Raw genomic sequence first — 20,030 nt, forward strand, 5'->3', positions numbered from 1 at the left:
ATGGGACCTGATTATTCAAAACCTTATAAGTAAGAAGAAGAATTTTAAATTCTATTCTAGAATTAACAGGAAGCCAATGAAGAGAGGCCAATATGGGTGAGATATGCTCTCTCCTTCTAGTCCCTGTCAGTACTCTAGCTGCAGCATTTTGAATTAACTGAAGGCTTTTTAGGGAACTTTTAGGACAACCTGATAATAATGAATTACAATAGTCCAGCCTAGAGGAAATAAATGCATGAATTAGTTTTTCAGCATCACTCTGAGACAAGACCTTTCTAATTTTAGAGATATTGCGTAAATGCAAAAAAGCAGTCCTACATATTTGTTTAATATGCGCTTTGAATGACATATCCTGATCAAAAATGACTCCAAGATTTCTCACAGTATTACTAGAGGTCAGGGTAATGCCATCCAGAGTAAGGATCTGGTTAGACACCATGTTTCTAAGATTTGTGGGGTCAAGTACAATAACTTCAGTTTTATCTGAGTTTAAAAGCAGGAAATTAGAGGTCATCCATGTCTTTATGTCTGTAAGACAATCCTGCAGTTTAGCTAATTGGTGTGTGTCCTCTGGCTTCATAGATAGATAAAGCTGGGTATCATCTGCGTAACAATGAAAATTTAAGCAATGCCGTCTAATAATACTGCCTAAGGGAAGCATGTATAAAGTGAATAAAATTGGTCCTAGCACAGAACCTTGTGGAACTCCATAATTAACCTTAGTCTGTGAAGAAGATTCCCCATTTACATGAACAAATTGTAATCTATTAGATAAATATGATTCAAACCACCGCAGCGCAGTGCCTTTAATACCTATGGCATGCTCTAATCTCTGTAATAAAATTTTATGGTCAACAGTATCAAAAGCAGCAATGAGGTCTAACAGGACAAGCACAGAGATGAGTCCACTGTCTGAGGCCATAAGAAGATCATTTGTAACCTTCACTAATGCTGTTTCTGTACTATGATGAATTCTAAAACCTGACTGAAACTCTTCAAATAGACCATTCCTCTGCAGATGATCTGTTAGCTGTTTTACAACTACCCTTTCAAGAATTTTTGAGAGAAAAGGAATTAAAAAATGTATTTAAAAAACAGGTGAAAAACATTGATCATATACAAGCACACATCTCTATCCAGTGTGTGTGTGTGTGTGTGTGTGTGTGTGTATGTGTGTGCAACATTATGCTTGTTAAACTCCAAATTAAATAAAATACCAAACATCTGTATAGTTTATACAATTCTGTCCAAAACTGAACCACTTTATCTTTGACTAAAATGCAACAGATCCACTATGTTTAAACTATATTGGCTATAACCTGTTTGACTTAAACACTAATTAACCTTGAGTTTGACTTTTTTAATGTTACCCAAGGTCAAATTATCTGACAAATAGGAATGCGATAATTTTTGTGTAATTCTAATTATAGGTGGATCTGTAACCAATTACTTATAATAGTCTTTCATATTAGGCCCTGCCCTTGATCAAAGCATCTTGTCTATATCTGGAGTTGGTCCCCATGCAGTTGGCAGACTTTGGCTGCCAACTGCCAGATTTGATTGTTTGTATGTGCAATGGCCATGCGGCACAATGCTGTCCTTTCCAGGGTGTACCCTGCCTCACACCCTAAGACCACTGGGATGTATTCAACACCACTGAGCCCAAAGCAAATTTCCATAAACAGACAACAAAGTATATGGCATCACATCATACCCCCGCCTCGCCATGTGACTTTATACCTATTTTTTTTCTATCTATCTATCTATCTATCTATCTATCTATCTATCTATCTATCTATCTATCTATCTATCTATCTATCTATCTATCTATCTATCTATCTATCTATCTATCTATCTATCTATCTATATATATATATATATATATATATATATACACAGGGAGACACACAGGACCAAAAGCATCCCTGCATCCACTACCGTGTGCAGGTTTAATAAATACATATGAAACACAAAAATAATATATTGCATAATTACTTGAATATGCCAACTAGCAGGCTTACACCCTTAAATGTATGGTTAAGCATTTGAATTGGATTCAAATCATCTGATGACATGGATGACAAGTGCTCACATACAGTAGTATAATTTTCAATACTTCAAAAGTCAACCAATTCCTCAGGAAAGCACAGACCTGGCAACATGGATCTAACACCATAGTAGCAGACCTTAAATTATTACAAATTTTGTGGCATACTTTGATTTTTTTTCTCTGCCATCACAGTCTCTCACCTGCCAATCATGATGAATTATGCAATGTGGGATTTATCAGTCAACTGTACTGCATGCATGGCAAGATTTTTATGAAGGCAGCAGATAATGAGGAAGTATTTTGTAGCTTTGCTTGCTGACCACAACTCACATTCATAAATAGGATGAGCCCTCATGTTGTCCAGTGAATTTTAGACTGTATCGTTCAAGTAGTAACAATAATATTAGCTGTAGTTATTCAGCTGAATAGCCATCATCCTACATGTGTACAGCATCAGAGTCCAACTGAGCTATGCCACATACCGCCTCTGCAGTTGGGCTCAGGCACAATAAAGGGTCACATTAGCCATGGAAACTCTGCTTTAGGGGTCAAACATACTCAGACATAGTACGGATTGCCTTATGTGAGTATGGCCTAAGCATGTAGAACATTGTCAAGCCAGTGATTCAGGTGTCTGTTATTGCTGGATTGGTTGCACAGCTGATTGAGCTAATCAGCTTTTGACAGAGCATGGAGAGGTGGAAAATGTCTTGGTTAGGTGGTGTAGAGGAACATCCACTGGTCAGCTTGAATAATGCTTATTTGTCTTTATATTGTCTTTCATGCCTCTTCTTGTGTCTTTGTCATGCAGTCTGCACTGCCATTGTATCCTAATGCTGCAATATAAATTAGCTTCCTTGGCTTGAGTGCTGCTGCACAAGTGCAGCTCTACTAAGCAGAGTAAACACACAACACACTTACCTTCAGCTTTCACACAGAACATATTGTCTGTGCCGTCCTGGCCAACTGCCATTTCATCCAACTCCCTGCTTTCACTACAGAATAGAAGAGCACAAAGCAACTCTGCGACTCTCGTTTGTTTCCATTCTCACTTGTTGGTGTTGTCGCTGTTCATGTCTGATTTGAGAATACACAGAATACAGTACATTGCTGTCTGTCACATGCTTAATTACATGCACAGCCACAAGATGAAAATTTAATGATGTGGTCAATACATAAGACTGTGTGCCTGCAAAGCCTGAGAACACTGGTCACAGTGTATCCACTGTAGAATTAGTTCATTTTAAAAAGAGATGAAACATACAGCATATGCTGAGGTCCTTTACACACTGCTGCGTTTTCAAATAAGAACAACTAATTGTCCATCTGTTTTGGCTAATACGGTCATTTTATTTCTTTCTTACTAATTAGTTAATTAATTAATTCTAATTAATTATCAAATCCTACTGAATGAATTTATTTATTTATTGCACAGTATGTAAAACAGTAAAAAAAAGTCCAGTAGAGGTAAGTGGCACTCTTTGCAGCTTTGAGTTTATCTTTTGTAGGTTTGAAGCCAATCTGAGTTGAGTTTGAATCAAAATCAAGAACTGCTGCAACCTGTTACCATGTGTTACGATTAATGGCACGTGTTGTTGGTGAATTATCAGGAACCATTTCGCATGGTCAAGAATAATGTTCCGCTATGATGCGCATTATTGTGCGGAACAGCACATTGTTACATTCTGTCACATTGTGATTGAGGCAAGTTGTCTCCACACGGTATTCATCCTACTGTCAGCTGCTGAGCAATTCAGATCCCTCCAGTTTGCTCCTCAAAATCTAGATTAATCCACAGCAGAAGAACTTTGTGATTGCATGCTTAGTTGGGCTCTGTGCCATGGAGTGGCGCAGAGAGGAGGAGGAGATGGAGAGAGCCAGATGTGTGGCTCCATGTGGCTCTCGTCTTGCTCATTTTCCCAAACATCAGGCACAGCAGCAGCAGCAGGTGGAAAACCTGCAGGAGTGCGCTGATGAGCATTGGAATGAGACTTTTAGCCAACTTGGCATCACTGTCCTTCAGCATATTGCAGCAATGAAACTGAATGTGGTGTAGCAGGGTTTAATTGTGCGCACATCAGAGAAGAACACTGTCATGCTTGAACATGTAACGTGTAAACGCAGCATTAAGTTGTAGTCACAATTAACCAGCGAGAAGAATATGTTCGTTTTTAAGAATCAGCGACACCCCCCAGAGGGTCTTGACAATTTCCGCTGTTTGTGTGTCAGTGGTGCTCACTCGTAAACTTTGATATTGGGAGATTTTAAGTATGTATCGGGAGGTCTGGAGATAATGCTCCAAATCAGGAGACTCTCAATGATATCGGGAGAGTTGACAGGTAAGAGATTGCTAGGTAAATTCAGGATCACAAACACAAAACAAAAGCACGAAAAATAAATACATAATAAAAAATAAAGCCCCAAACACTGTCATCGTCTTTATCAAAAGCAGTAAATTGCAGTTTTAGAAGTCAGAGTTTTTCTCTGTATTCTATTTTTAGAAACGGTTACAGGAACAGCTCACCCGTGTTGCATTCAACGGGACTGGTAAAATCTACACCTCACCCATTGCATTGAGCTTCCCCACTGAAGAAAACCCATGTAAGTTTTGGCTTTACATATTGGGAACAGTGGTGGAAATTTCTTCAGTCTATTCACATGGATAATAGCAGGAAAATTACAGCTGAACACTTTGTATGCCAATGTGCCATTCATCTTCGGCTGCGAGTGGCCATTTCAGTGAGATACCAACTGTTGCTCGTTCATGTGGTTGATCACTAAGGCTGGGCATACACTGTACGGTATTTTCATTCGTTGTACTTGGCTCCAGCTCAAACTGTGCGACAAAACCGCAGGGGTTAAAAGTTCAGAGCGCACGATTCATGTTCTCACGGTGTACGGCCCAATGCTCTGATGCGATCTGACTGCTCACATTGTATGTTCAAAAACCACACGTCGGAAGCTTTTTTCTTTAAAAAAAAAAAAAATTCATGCCTATCAGCGCGCACAGTGAGTGAAATCAGGTGGGGGGAGACCGAACGTATATGCACGCGCGCACACAGCAGACAGCAACATGATTCATGAGAGGACGGTAAAAAAAGAAAACATAAACATTTATAACAGGTGTTGCTACTTACACTGTTGTATAAATAAACTATATTTCATACGGAGTCATACAGCTGTGCAAGGTGCAGCAACTTACTCCCTCATCTGTCATAAATCCTGTTGTTGTCTGCTGTGTGTGTGCGCGTGCATATACGTTCAGTCTCCCCCACCTGATTCCACTCACTGTGTGCACTGATAGGCATGACTTTTAATATGATATTAGGTTATTGCAAGGGAACGCAATAAAAAAAAAAAAAAGACTTTACATGAGATCACTGTTTGCTCTCTCCGGCATTTGCTGATGGACAGTGTGTGAGGTAATCAGCGCGTAGACGCTTGTAGCGCTGCTTCAACAGCGTGGAACCCTCACAAGTCACGATGGCCGACCAAAATATCAAACAGGTCTGATTTTCATCCGACCATACGATTCCCGATCGGGAGGTGGTCGTGAAATGTTAAATGCAGCTCGTTACTCCATGTAGACTGCACGATGCAGGACGCACGATTAAGCTGAAACTTGGCGCGATCCAAAAAATTCTCTCACGAGTGAAAAATCAGCTGAAAAAGGGCCAAAACTCGCACAGTTTAAGCCCGCCTTAAGTCGCACATCCGACTGTTCTCCAATAGTCGTGACCAGTGAGATAGAACACTAAGCCACCATGCTGCCATGACTATAGAAAACAAGTAAAGGTGCCTACATTCATAATCACATGACATACATTAACAAATGTCTATGTGTATCTTCTTGCTGGCCTCTACTGGTGGTTGGCTCTCACTGCGGTATTGTATCACTTCCTGTTCCGGAGCACAGCGGTGTTTTTCTGTATCTGTTAGCTGTTTAATCTGCGCAGTTAGATTGATCTAGTTATCTAGATTATGATTTGTTTCCCAGTATAATCTTTACGTGCCTTAACTAAAGCACTCCTTCTGCTGAATCACCTCTAAATTATTTACACATTATTCACTTTGCGTGTTTTTAGGAATCCGCTAGCTTAGCGTAGCTACTAGCTCTTAGCCGATTTAGCATGGTGGCTTCTCCTGTCTCTCCCGCACTTTTCTGCTCTGGGTGTGAAATGTTTAGTTATTCCTCTGCCTCCTTTAGCAGTAACAGTACTTGTAATAAGTGTAGCTTATTCGTAGCTTTGGAGGCCAGGCTGGGCGAATTGGAGACTCGGCTCCGCACCGTGGAAAATTCTACAGCTAGCCAGGCCCCTGTAGTCGGTGCGGACCAAGGTAGCTTAGCCGCCGTTAATTACCCCCTGGCAGATCCCGAGCAGCCGGGAAAGCAGGCCGACTGGGTGACTGTGAGGAGGAAGCGTAGCCCTAAACAGAAGCCCCGTGTACACCGCCAACCTGTTCACATCTCTAACCGTTTTTCCCCACTCGACGACACACCCGCCGAGGATCAAACTCTGGTTATTGGCGACTCTGTTTTGAGAAATGTGAAGTTAGCGACACCAGCAACCATAGTCAATTGTCTTCCGGGGGCCAGAGCAGGCGACATTGAAGGAAATTTGAAACTGCTGGCTAACGCTAAGTGTAAATTTGGTAAGATTGTAATTCACGTCGGCAGTAATGACACTCGGTTACGCCAATCGGAGGTCACTAAAATGAACATTAATCGGTGTGTAACTTTGCAAAAAACAATGTCGGACTCTGTAGTTTTCTCTGGGGCCCCTCCCCAATCAAGACCGGGAAGTGACATGTTTAGCCGCATGTTCTCCTTGAAGTGCTGGCTGTCTGAGTGGTGTCCAAAAAAATGAGGTGGGCTTCATAGATAATGGGCAAAGCTTCTGGGGAAAACCTGGTCGTGTTAGGAGAGACGGCATCCATCCCACTTTGGATGGAGCAGCTCTCATTTCTAGAAATCTGGTCAGTTTTCTTAAATCCTCCAACCGTGACTATCCAGGGTTGGGACCAGGACAGCAGAGTTGTAGTCTTACACACCTCTCTGCAGCTTCTCTCCCCCCTGCCATCCCCTCATTACCCCATCCCTGTAGAGAAGGTGCCTGCTCCCAGACTACCAATAACCAGCAAAAATCTATTTAGCATAAAATTCAAAAAAGAAAAAATAATATAGCACCTTCAACTGCACCACAGACTAAACAGTTAAATGTGGTCTATTAAACATTAGGTCTCTCTCTTCTAAGTCCCTGTTGTAAATGATATAATAATTGATCAACATATTGATTTATTCTGCCTTACAGAACCTGGTTACAGCAGGATGAATATGTTAGTTTAATGAGTCAACACCCCCGAGTCACACTAACTGTCAGAATGCTCGTAGCACGGGCCCGGGGCAGAGGATTAGCAGCAATCTTCCATTCCAGCTTATTAATTAATCAAAAACCCAGACAGAGCTTTAATTCATTTGAAAGCTGAACTCTTAGTCTTGTCCATCCAAATTGGAAAGTCCCAAAAACCAGTTTTATTTGTTACTATCTATCGTCCACCTGGTCGTTACTGTGAGTTTCTCTGTGATTTTCAGACCTTTTGTCTGACTTGGTGCTTAGCTTCAGATAAGATAATTATAGTGGGGCGATTTAACATCCACACAGATGCTGAGAATGACAGCCTCAACACTGCATTTAATCTATTATTAGACTCTATTGGCTTGCTCAAAAAGTAAATGAGTCCACCCACCACTTTAATCATATCTTAGATCTTGTTCTGACTTATGGTATGGAAAATAGAAGACTTAACAGTATTCCCTGAAAACTCCCTTCTGTCTGATCATTTCTTAATAACATTTACATTTACTCTGATGGACTACCCAGCAGTGGGGAATAAGTTTCATTACACTAGAAGTCTTTCAGAAAGCGCTGTAACTAGGTTTAAGGATATGATTCCTTCTTTATGTTCTCTAATGCCATATACCAACACAGTGCAGAGTAGCTACCTAAACTCTGTAAGTGAGATAGAGTATCTCGTCAATAGTTTTTACATCCTCATTGAAGACAACTTTGGATGCTGTAGCTCCTCTAAAAAAGAGAGCTTTAAATCAGAAGTGCCTGACTCCGTGGTATAACTCACAAACGCGTAGCTTAAAGCAGATACCCGTAAGTTGGAGAGGAAATGGCGTCTCACTAATTTAGAAGATCTTTCACTTAGCCTGGAAAAAGAGTCTGTTGCTCTATAAAAAAAAAGCCCTCCGTAAAGCTAGGACATCTTTCTACTCATCACTAATTGAAGAAAATAAGAACAACCCAGGTTTCTTTTCAGCACTGTAGCCAGGCTGACAAAGAGTCAGAGCTCTATTGAGCTGAGTATTCCATTAACTTTAACTAGTAATGACTTCATGACTTTCTTTGCTAACAAAATTTTAACTATTAGAGAAAAACATTACTCATGAACCATCCAAAGACGTATTGTTATCTTGGCTGCTTTCAGTGATGCCGGTATTTTGGTTAGACTCTTTCTCTCCGATGTTCTGTCTGAGTTATTCTTCATTAGTTACTTCAATCCAAACCATCAACAGGTTTATTAGACCCATTCCTACCAGCTGCTCAAGGAAGCCCTACCATTATTTAATGCTTCAATCTTAAATATGATTAAATCTATCTTTGTTAGTTTGGCTATGTACCACAGGCTTTTAAGGTGCAGTAATTAAACCATTACTAAAAAGCCATCACTTGAACCCAGCTAATCTTAGCTAATTATAGGCCAATCTCCAACCTTCCTTTTCTCTCAAAATTCTTGAAGGGTAGTTGTAAACAGCTAACTGATCATCTGCAGAGGAATGGTCTATTTGAAGAGTTTCAGGTCAGGTTTTAGAATTCATCATAGTACAGAAACAGCATTAGTGAAGGTTACAAATGATCTTCTTATGGCCTCGGACAGTGGACTCATCTCTGTGCTTGTTCTGTTAGACCTCAGTGCTGCTTTTGATACTGTTGACCATAAAATTTTATTACAGAGATTAGAGCATGCCATAGGTATTAAAAGGCACTGCCTGCGGTGGTTTGAATCATATTTGTCTAATAGATTACAATTTGTTCATGTAAATGGGGAATCTTCTTCACAGACTAAAGTTAATTATGGAGTTCCACAAGGTTCTGTGCTAGGACCAATTTTATTCACTTTATACATGCTTCCCTTAGGCAGTATTATTAGATGGTATTGCTTAAATTTTCATTGTTACGCAGATGATACCCAGCTTTATCTATCCAGTGAAGCCAGAGGACACACAACAATTAGCTAAACTGCAGGATTGTCTTACAGACATAAAGACATGGATGACCTCTAATTTCCTGCTTTTAAACTCAGATAAAACTGAAGTTATTGTACTTGGCCCCACAAATCTTAGAAACATGGTGTCTAACCAGATCCTTACTCTGGATGGCATTACCCTGACCTCTAGTAAATACTGTGAGAAATCTTGGAGTCATTTTTGATCAGATATGTCATTCAAAGCGCATATTAACAAGTATGTAGGACTGCTTTTTTGCATTACGCAATATCTCTAAATCAGAAAGGTCTTGTCTCAGAGTGATGCGAAAAAACTAATTCAGTGCATTTATTTCCTCTAGGCTGGACTATTGTAATTCATTAGTATCAGGTTGTCCTAAAAGTTCCCTAAAAGCCTTCAGTTAATTCAAAATGCTGCAGCTAGAGTACTGACGGTGACTAGAAGGAGAGAGCATATCTCACCCATATTGGCCTCTCTTCTTGGCTTCCTGTTAATTCTAGAATAGATTTAAAAGTTCTTCTCTTACTTATAAGGTTTTGAATAATCAGGTCCATCTTATCTTAGGGACCTCGTAGTGCCATATCACCCAATAGAGCGCTTCGCTCTCAGACTGCAGGCTTACTTGTAGTTCCTAGTGGTTTGTAAGAGTAGAATGGGAGGCGAGCCTCGCTTCAGGCTCCTCTCCTGTGGAACCAGCTCCCAATTCAGATCAGGGAGACAGACACCCTCTCTACTGTTAAGATTAGGCTTAAAACTTTCCATTTTGCTAAGTAGCTTATAGTTAGGGCTGGATCAGGTGACCCTGACCATCCCTTAGTTATGCTGCTATAGATGTAGACTGCCTGGGGGTTCCCATGATGCACTGTTTCTTTCTCTTTCTCTTTTTGCTCTGTATGCACCACTCTGCATTTAATCATTAGTGATCGATCTCTGCTCCCCTCCACAGCATGTCTTTTTCCTGGTTCTCTCCCTCAGCCCCAACCAGTCCCAGCAGAAGACTGCCCCTCCCTGAGCCTGTCTGCTGGAGGTTTCTTCCTGTTAAAGGGAGTTTTTTCCCTTCCCACTGTAGCCAAGTGCTTGCTCACAGGGGGTCGTTTTGACCGTTGGGGTTTTACATAATTATTGTATGCCTTGCCTTACAATATAAAGCGCCTTGGGGCAACTGTTGTTGTGATTTGGCGCTATATATGTAAAAAAAAAAAATTGATTGATTGATTGATTGATTGATTGATCTTGCAAAAGATAACCACTACATCATAAACTATATAAAGTCTTCTAAAAATGCTTCCTTAATTCCAACCACAAACACCAAATATATAGGAGCTGTAAGCGGCTGAGCTAAATCTAAATCACATTTCACTTTTCTACTTTCCTAATGATTACTTTGTCAATACTGTTCATTCATTTTCTAAGTACTGATTCCCCAGATGCTGAAGAGGATGGTTGATGGTCAGTGAGTGAAACTGGTTTGTTGTGTCAGTGAAGGTCTTTATTGGTTTTATGTGGTATGTCATCGGATGTTATGTTCAGCCTCCGCTACGTTGCTTTAATTGTAAGTGGTTTTGGCATGTAGCTGTGGTTTGTCAGATTAAGCAGCGTGTGTGGTGTTGTGGTGATGATCACGATTATCGAGAGTGTGGATAGGGAGCCTCAAGTGAAATATTGTAAACTATGGAAGGACCCACAGTGCTGCTTACACAGGTTTTGTAGCAAGAAAGAAGGCTGAAGTAGTTCAGGAAGAATGGGGGTTATGTATGCCGAAGTAGAAAAGCGGGGGAATGCAGAAAGCAGCACCACCTGTTGCAGCCAATTCTATCACCACGGCATCTATCCCCCACATCATTGGAGGTCTGGCACCTGTCCATCTTGCACTAATTTTACTGAAGACATGTTGTTGGTGTCCAAATCAGCTTTTGTATTGTTCATGGTGAAGGTGGTTAAGTGTGGCACAGAGTAGATTGAGAGGATGAAAATATTGTGAAGACAGTGAATCGGTACTTCGGCATCAGGAAAGTAAGTTTGGAAACAGTTAAGGGTGCACTGGGTTAGGGAGAAGGTGGTTGCTAGATGCCTCTTCAGACATTTTGCTGTTGTGTTGTTAGTCTCTCAATGCACCCTCCTGTCCAGATGTTGGTGGTAATGCACCTTTCGATTGTTTTCCAATTACCATAAGACTGAACAGAAGAAGAAGATGAAGAAAAAAATATTGTATAGAATCTTTCGAATGATGTCACAGCTGAAGGTGTTAACCCAACCCCATCGCCGTGTTGGATTACAAAAACTCAATGTGTTGTGATTGTTGTGAACTGTGAATTGAATTTTTGTGCTGTTGTGACCTGTAGCAACAGGGGTGATAGAAATGGACCTAAAAAGTGATCTATCAGTGACTTATCACCTCGGCCAGAAAACAAAGAAGCTGTTTCAACATTGTAAGGATTAATGGCTGGCAAGGATTGGAAGGCCTGATATCATGGAATCCAACTATAACTACAGGTCTAGTGATCATTTCATGCATTGTGCATTGATTGAAATTGTTGTTAACATGCCAACAATTTATGACAAATTAATTTCTCATTTTCTGTTGTTTTCTATTGAACATTTATGTTTGCTGCAGTTTACTGTAGTGATCTGCTCTTTCAGCCTGATCCCGTCAGATCTCAGAAGCTAAGCAGTGCAGGACCTGGTTAGTACTTGGACGGGAGACCTCTTTGGAACACCAGCGGCTGTGTGTGTTTCTCCAGGTAACACTGGAGTTGCATCAGGAAGGGCATCCGGGGTAAAACCTGTGCCAAATATCAATGCTGATGTGGTTGTATCCGCTGTGGCGACCCCGAACACAAAACGGGAGCAGGTGAATGGACAACCACTGCATAAAAACAGCAGCTTGCTTCCAGAAAGTAATTCACACCAAGAAATACCTTTGAAAATGCGCAAACAAATCACACTGTATCCAGCAAATTATTATTAATGACCGTATGAAGAGGAAAAGTGCACAAAAAAGTAAAAGCTCATCCCCTCACTCTGTGGACCCCAAACAGAACATTTGAATCATCCAGAATTTCCAGATCAACAAACAGATCATATCGCCGATTGCATCTTTTTGTTACAAGGACTGGGTGAAAACATATGGTAATTCATAAAATCCCTATTGCAAACAGAAGGCCATGAGTCAATATTGTCACTGAAACACCACTGTCCATTGTATTAGGATTCAGAAAGTCGAAATGTACACATTTTTGGAAATAGGCATCCTTGCGAGGAAAGTGAGTGAGGAAAATACCCTTGTATTCATTGTTTCTGCTTTCAGCCTCAATAGCACACCACCAATCATTTTGGTCATGTTACCCTAGACGTCAAATGGCAACATACGATTTAGCAATTAATATACTAAGGCTTTATTGATGTATCTAATGCAAAGAAGTGTGTCTGGTGTTTTGCAAATTCCTCCTATACACTTATACAGAACTGTTGCTCAACATAGTTGATGGGAACCACTGATTATTAGGGTTGGGACAACTAATAAACATCATTAGTCAACTGGTCAGGTACCATTACTCATTGACTAGTCGGCAACAAAATTTGACATTGAATGAATTAAGCCGGTTTCGAGTCTTCATGGTGAAAGTCAAATGTGACCAGTGGTGTGCACAGCTAACCAAAAAATTAGCTTTGATAATAGATAATGAGCAAACTGAAAAGTTATCTTTTATAAAACTAAACCGATAAGCCACCCGAAAATTTATTAGACGCTACAGATAACCGATAACTTCCAGTATTATCTCCGGTACACTTGCAACTACTAACAAGATGAGTTTGAGTTTTAACACCATGATCACTTCTGGTAGCATCAAAGGCAACTACAGACCCAAACAATGAGTCAGCACTTCTGTCTTTGTGCACCCTGCCCATTGCTGGAAGCTCCTGTTTATTATGGAGCTTCCAGCAGAGAAGCAGTTGAGAGGAGCAGCAAAGCTCAACTCTCTACTCAATAACAGCAGTGCAGACGTCTTGGAAAATAAAGCAGTGCTGACTTATGGTTTGGTTTATAAATAAAATGAATACTGATAGAATAACTCCATTAATGTTAATTCTGTCATTTGTACAAAGTTCAAATATAGCATATATCTTTTAATGTTGAATAATGCACTAATTCTGAAGTTTTGTCACAAACACAGACAGATGCCAAAGGGATTATAGGTAAAATGTGCCTCCACTAACATGATTGGTTGACTCTTTCATTCTATGTAAACCAACACATTAATGTGACGTGTGTTGTGTGTTTACAGATAAATGTGCTTTTGTAAAATATGTTGTTTTTTTTGTTGTAAAAAAAGGCATTTTCAAAAAAAAAAAAAGCCAAGTTGTAAATAGATAACCATCTGATATAACTGGTGTCAAAATAAATAGAACACTGCCATGATCTACTGGTGCCCAGATGCTCAGTACCTAAAGCCTGGTTCACATGGCAGGACAATTAGGCTGATATCGGACCCGATCTTCCCCTTCTGACAATGTTAAGGACGCCCCGACAATCGTGATGATGTTAAAGATAACCTTATCAGATATTCCTGCTGTGGTGTGGTGTGTTAAGAGCACTCTGATCTGCTCGGAAGGATGTCAGGGGCGCTCCGATCGCAAATCAGTAATATTCAACATGTTGGATTGTCTTGGTCCAATATTGCAGCATGTGTTGTGTCCTCCGACCACAAATGAGCATGCAGCCTGTTGAATGTGATGTGTACCCAATCCGAAAGTGAGGTGACAGATGCACAGAGCGGAAAATAAAATCAAAACAGCTGTTCTGACTTACCAGAAAGTCCGGTGGTTGCGCTGTCTCCACTCCTTTAAGGAACGCCTTTTTTTGTATTGTTTTTTCCCTCTGTTTTAAATAGTCCAAAGTACGAGTATCTCCGTTTGTTTACTCTGAAGTCACGTTTAATCTTGACAGAGTTTCCTGTCTGAGCTGGGAATGTTCGTGTGTGAAATCTGTCCATGTGTGGTGCTGAACACCACACGCACTGTACAACCAAACCTGTTAGTTCTATGATTTTTTTTTATCTTCACGTGTGTGGTCTCTCAGGTTTTAGAAACCTAAAGATAATTTTAAAATCCTGTCGTGTGAACCAGGCTTTAGGGTGAATACTGCCATGAACACTACTGGCCAGTAGATGGCAGAATAGACCGTGAAAACTTGCCAAAACAAAATTCCAGATAATCTGTGTCTGCTACATTTAAGTGGGTGGAATTTAATAAATGCAAACTGAATTTCAGACATCTTATATATATTACTCTGAAACAAAGACAACAGACAGTGTTTGACATAAGCATGACTCTAAATAGCAAACAGGAATCGATTGTAGTGATACCAATTGAAAATAATGCAGAAGCAACCTCAGCTTCTTCTGGCATTTTTACATAAAACAAACACAATATAACAATGTCTATAAACTCAGAGAATATATTCATGAGAGTTTTAGGCACAATATACAAAGAATGTAATGCTGTTGTCCGTGTGGAGCCTGATCAGAGCATTTCTTCTGTGAATGTACTGACATTACCCATAATGCATTGCTGGGCATAGCATCTCCACACTAAAACCTTCAAAATGAGTGCATTACTGTAAAACAAAAACATATATCTGATATTTTCACTTTATAAAACTTCAGACGTGACGTTAATTTAAATAACCTGTCCGAAATTAGTTTGATTAAAAATTTAACCATAAGTTAAAACTGTATGCCTCTGGATGACTTGGGTGATATTGCCAGCGTATCAGTATGGGGTCAAAAGTAATGAGCATTTTTCTTTTCTGGGACCAGTTTTCTTTTGCCTGCAGAGGATAGAGCGGTTTCTTTTAGAACCAGCTCTCCTCTGTTTATAGACGATAGAACTATGCATCTACTATGAAACACTTAACAGGTAGGCACTCAACTGATTTTAGATTTCATAAATGTTTGTTTACTACGTCTGCAAAAATACCATAGTGGCCTAAAAATTATTTGACCAAAACTTCGATAATGGTTTTCAAAGTTATCTGAAAATCTAATCCGATAATGAAAACCTTATCTTCAATAATTAGCGATTAGCGGAACTGTGCCCACCACTGAATGTGACATTTTACAGTTTTATAAATTGCTAAAACACATTTCACAAAACTCTCCCTCATTTTCTCAAAACACACTTTTCTAAAGCTACATATACAAAACCACACCGTCTCTTTTCAAAACACAAACTGTCACACCAAAAGAATGTAAACACTATTGGCATCATTACACACTCCATCAAAACAACTGAAAACACAATGTTCAGTGTGTGACAATGTCCTCTTTACGTTTGTTCGCAACTGCCAAAGCATAGTATCTGTATCTGAACAGTATCTGTTCTCAAAATATATTACTGTAGAGTATGTAGCATTCATAGATTTGTGTGGTTCATATGAGCAGTATGTAAATCTACAGAGAATACAGTATGTACACTACTGTACTGTTATCACAACTCAATGCAAACACTACATAGGATCCATTACACACAATACTCATTGAAGACACAATGTTCAGGGTGTGATGGTTTTTCATTTATTGAACTATACCACACACACACACACACACACACACACACACACACACACACACATATACACATTCACACACACACTCACACACACACTCACACACACACACACACACACACACATCATTGTGTGGCATCACGTCGTCGAGCTGGGTCAGGCCACAGGACCTCATCTACGTTGCAGGCATAATGGTGCGAGTTTGCCTTGCTCTCCCTCCTTGGCCTGCTCCTCTCTCTCTTCTTGGCCTGCTCCTCTCCCTCCCCTGACTCTAACTCCTCTTCCTCTGATTCTGCCTCTGTCCATTGTCATCCTGTATATGTTTGGAACCTTCACCAAACTGTGCACTCTGAACTGGCTTCTATAGGTGTGGTCACATTTGCAACATCATTATGAGACAAAGGAACACCTCCGTTTCGGAGTGCCAGACAACAAGTTGGGACATGTCGAGCTCTTCACAATTTCTCTTATACTCACTCAACTGGTAAGCACTGAAAGCTGAGATAGGTATGTCCCAACTTGTTGTCTGGCACTCCGAAACGGAGGTGTTCCTTTGTCTCGCTCCATCAGCGAATCGGTCGTGACGCGCGAAGCCTCCGCGCGGCTTTCCATGACAAAATCTTTTGTTAAAAGTGAAATCTGATGGAAAATGGCTGATGTCCAGCTCTTGTGATAACCAGAGAAATTGCACACGATGGTCCCAGCTCCACACAGCCATCCGTTTAGAAATGATGTGGTGGTTTCTGCCTCGTTGTCGCAGCTCGGAGCGTGGCGCGCCGAGCGCCATTGTGGGCCATCCTTAAAGCTGTAGTAACACTCCTTATTCTCTGTGAAGCCCGTAAATTTTCACAGAAAGCCAGATAAATTTTTCGAATGGTTTCCAGCTGCATGTCTCTAACAGTTTCTGAAAAAATTCTGATGGAAAAAAAGCCCAAATCATTCCGCCATTTCCTGACAATGGAAATCTGACGAGGAGGCTGGACCACTCCTCCCACAAGGCGTGCTCACAGGCGAATGATGCAACCGACAGGCGTGGAAAAACTCATGCATGCGCATGAAGATTCAAGCTTGGCTGACATAAAAACATATGAATCAAATCCATATAGTTTTTGAAAAAAATAAAAAGGACCATTACTTTATGGACAGACCTTGTAATTACCTTTTTAGATGGCTCCAAACAGCATTGATGGCTGGAGTGGTCCTCCGTGACTCAGGAAGCGATTAGAGCTGTTTTCAACAGACAACTAGCAGTGAAAATGATTCATCTGCTGCAAAATTATTTTATATAGCCAGCATCCAGCGCACAGCATGTGGCAGCCAGTGGAACAAAGCATGGCGTCCAGCTGGGAACACAGTGGGTGAGATCGTCACTATGACGTGCGTGCAAGTGTGTGCATCAAAGTTGTGCAAGTGTCAGGTGGTCTTAAGTCACCCGCCAAGGTTCACACACTTTCTTCACTGAGTGAAGGGAGTGGTGGAAGCTCCAGCATGTCTGTTCTTTTAAGGGCTAAATGAACTTAATAAATAGCTTTTGACTAGTCAACTAATAAAAAATAGTGGACCTGTCAGATGTTAGCTAGTCGTAATTGACTATTACGACTAGTCATCCTATCCCTACTGATTAATTTCCCCTTGAATCTGGTGGAGACTCTTGAGTCTGCCCTCAAAAAAATGTGATGCCCAGAGTCACCAAAAAATCCCCAAAACAAAACAAATCAAACAAACCAAAAACACCTAAATCAACAGGCCATGTAGGGAGGTCTTCCCTACCCTCCTAGGAGATTTGCAATTGGCCCTTCCTGCTCTTTGATGTCCTCTGAAAAGCAATTAGCCAGTCGCATATCTGCATGTAAATGAAATGACTTGTATCCATGGAACCTGCAGGACCTCAAAGACATATTCCCGCTGCTGGCGTGTGTGACAAGAGTTCTGCCAGCATTAACATTTGATAAGAAGGGTCGTTTACAACTCCCAGCAGCGTGCCAGTACCAGACACTGACCTTTCAAACAACAGTAAATTTTACAGACCTTTGAAAAAATAGCCCCTGCCTTCCTTGCACGCTGCCTCATCCTCTCTAATGATTTTCTTATTTTGACCATGCCACGTAGGTGTTGCTGTCTGTACCCACACAGATATATTCCTTCATTCCGCTTGCTTAATAGTTTCACCCCTCCCCTCCCTTCACTCTCACCTGCTACTCCGCTATCTGCATTATCACTCACAAGGAGCTTGTTTATTTATGCTTTTTTTTTATTTCAGTAGTGATACATTTGTCACATAGCTCGATTTTCTTACATGGTGAGGTGAGCGTTTCCGCACGCATCCTTTCTCACAGATCTTGGGTGTCAGAATCCAACCTGTGTACACAGCGCTTGGAAAATGTTGAATTACATGGATTTTGGCGGTGATAAATTTTCTTCACTGGTCAGTAGTTCATCATCCCTGTGCTGAATTCTTTTTAATGCAATGTACTGATGTGAACTCCAAAATGTGGTGGCTAAAAATTGTTGACAAAGGACCAAGGAGTGTATTAGCCTTGGAGCGCAAACAGAACAAATCCAAATCACTGAGTGAATATTACATAAACACCACAGAGCTGCAGAGATGGTTGAATAGCAATCGGATAAACACAGCTGACATGAGACGACAACCTTGAGAGGAAGAAGACATCGATTGGAACAAGCAACAATACTCATACGTACATGTGGTATAAAAGTGAAAACAAGCTTTGTATCAGTGCAGTCTTTTCTGTTATTTGCTCACCATGGCAACAAGCTTTTCAATAACCTTCAATCCCTCACTGTGCTTTAGTTTGGCAGACAATTAAAAAAGAAAAAGTTTTTATTAGTGTTAGAAAGTGCATAACAAACTTTTCCATTGGTGTTATTGCATGACTGTTATGTATTTTAGCAAATCCTTTTCAGCTTCCCTTTTTTCCACGTGGGGTCGCCACATCTGCATGTACACCTAATGTCCTTCCTCACTCAACTCCACATTCGATGGAAAATGGTCAGGGGTTGTCTTGAACCACAAACTTTCAACTCTGGAAACAAACACAGTAACCACTTAGCCCGAAGACCAGTAAGGCAATTTTCTTAAAACTAATTTAACAATATGGCAATATGGGTTATATATTAACAAAACATGGGTTAGGTTTAGGGGTCTGTGTCAGATCAATTCTTTTGTTGGTCTTTTATTTCTAACTGGTGGTCATCTATCTGGTATATGTCTAACTGGTATTGGTCTATCTGAAATCAAACCTTTTGGCACTTCTCTGCCCATACTATGATATATTTTGTGCCAAACAAAAATGGCAGGCAGTGTTTTCACTCCAGCAGAGTATGATCAACATATTTTAAAAAAAACAACAACAACAACAAAAACAGCATCACTACAATCCACCCGAAAGCACAATGGGGCAAAGCAGATAAAGTGTTTGGTCCAAGGACACTGACAGGTTGCCTCCAGCACAAACTTTGAATCAAAAGGTGTAGTCACACCATGGCAGATATGTAGAGCAAACTGAATAGGTGCATTTTTAAATATATTGTCCATTGGCAAAATTGCTTAATCCGTTTTCTTCCCGTGGGTTTGGGAGTCTGATGGATAGATGATGGTACATTTGCACTTGCAACACAGAGAGCTGGATCATGAAGATAAATTTTCCTGGTTTCAAAACATACGAGGTCTCTTAGATAATAAACCGACCCTTTTATTTTTTTTTTAACTATATGGATTTGAATGACATGCGATTACACCAATCATGCTTGAACCCTCGTGCGCATGCGTGAGTTTTTTCACGCGTGTCGGTGACGTCATTTCCCTGTGGGCAGGCCTTGAGTGAGATGTGGTCCCGCCCTCTTGGCTGAATTCCTTTGTTTCACACACTGCTCGAGACGGCGCGCGTTGCTTTATCAAAATTTTTTCTGGACCTGTGAGGAATATCCGAGTGGACACTATTCGAGAAATTAAGCTGGTTTTCTGTGAAAAGTTTAACGGCTGATGAGAGATTATGGGGTGTTTCTGTCGGTGTAAGGACTTCCCACGGAGCGGGACGTCCTGCAGCGCTTCCAGGCGCTGTCGTCGGCCTGTTTCGAGCTGAAAACATCCTAATTTA

Source organism: Thalassophryne amazonica, chromosome 11 (assembly GCF_902500255.1).
Source record: "Thalassophryne amazonica chromosome 11, fThaAma1.1, whole genome shotgun sequence".
NCBI classification, from domain to species: Eukaryota; Metazoa; Chordata; class Actinopteri; order Batrachoidiformes; family Batrachoididae; genus Thalassophryne; species Thalassophryne amazonica.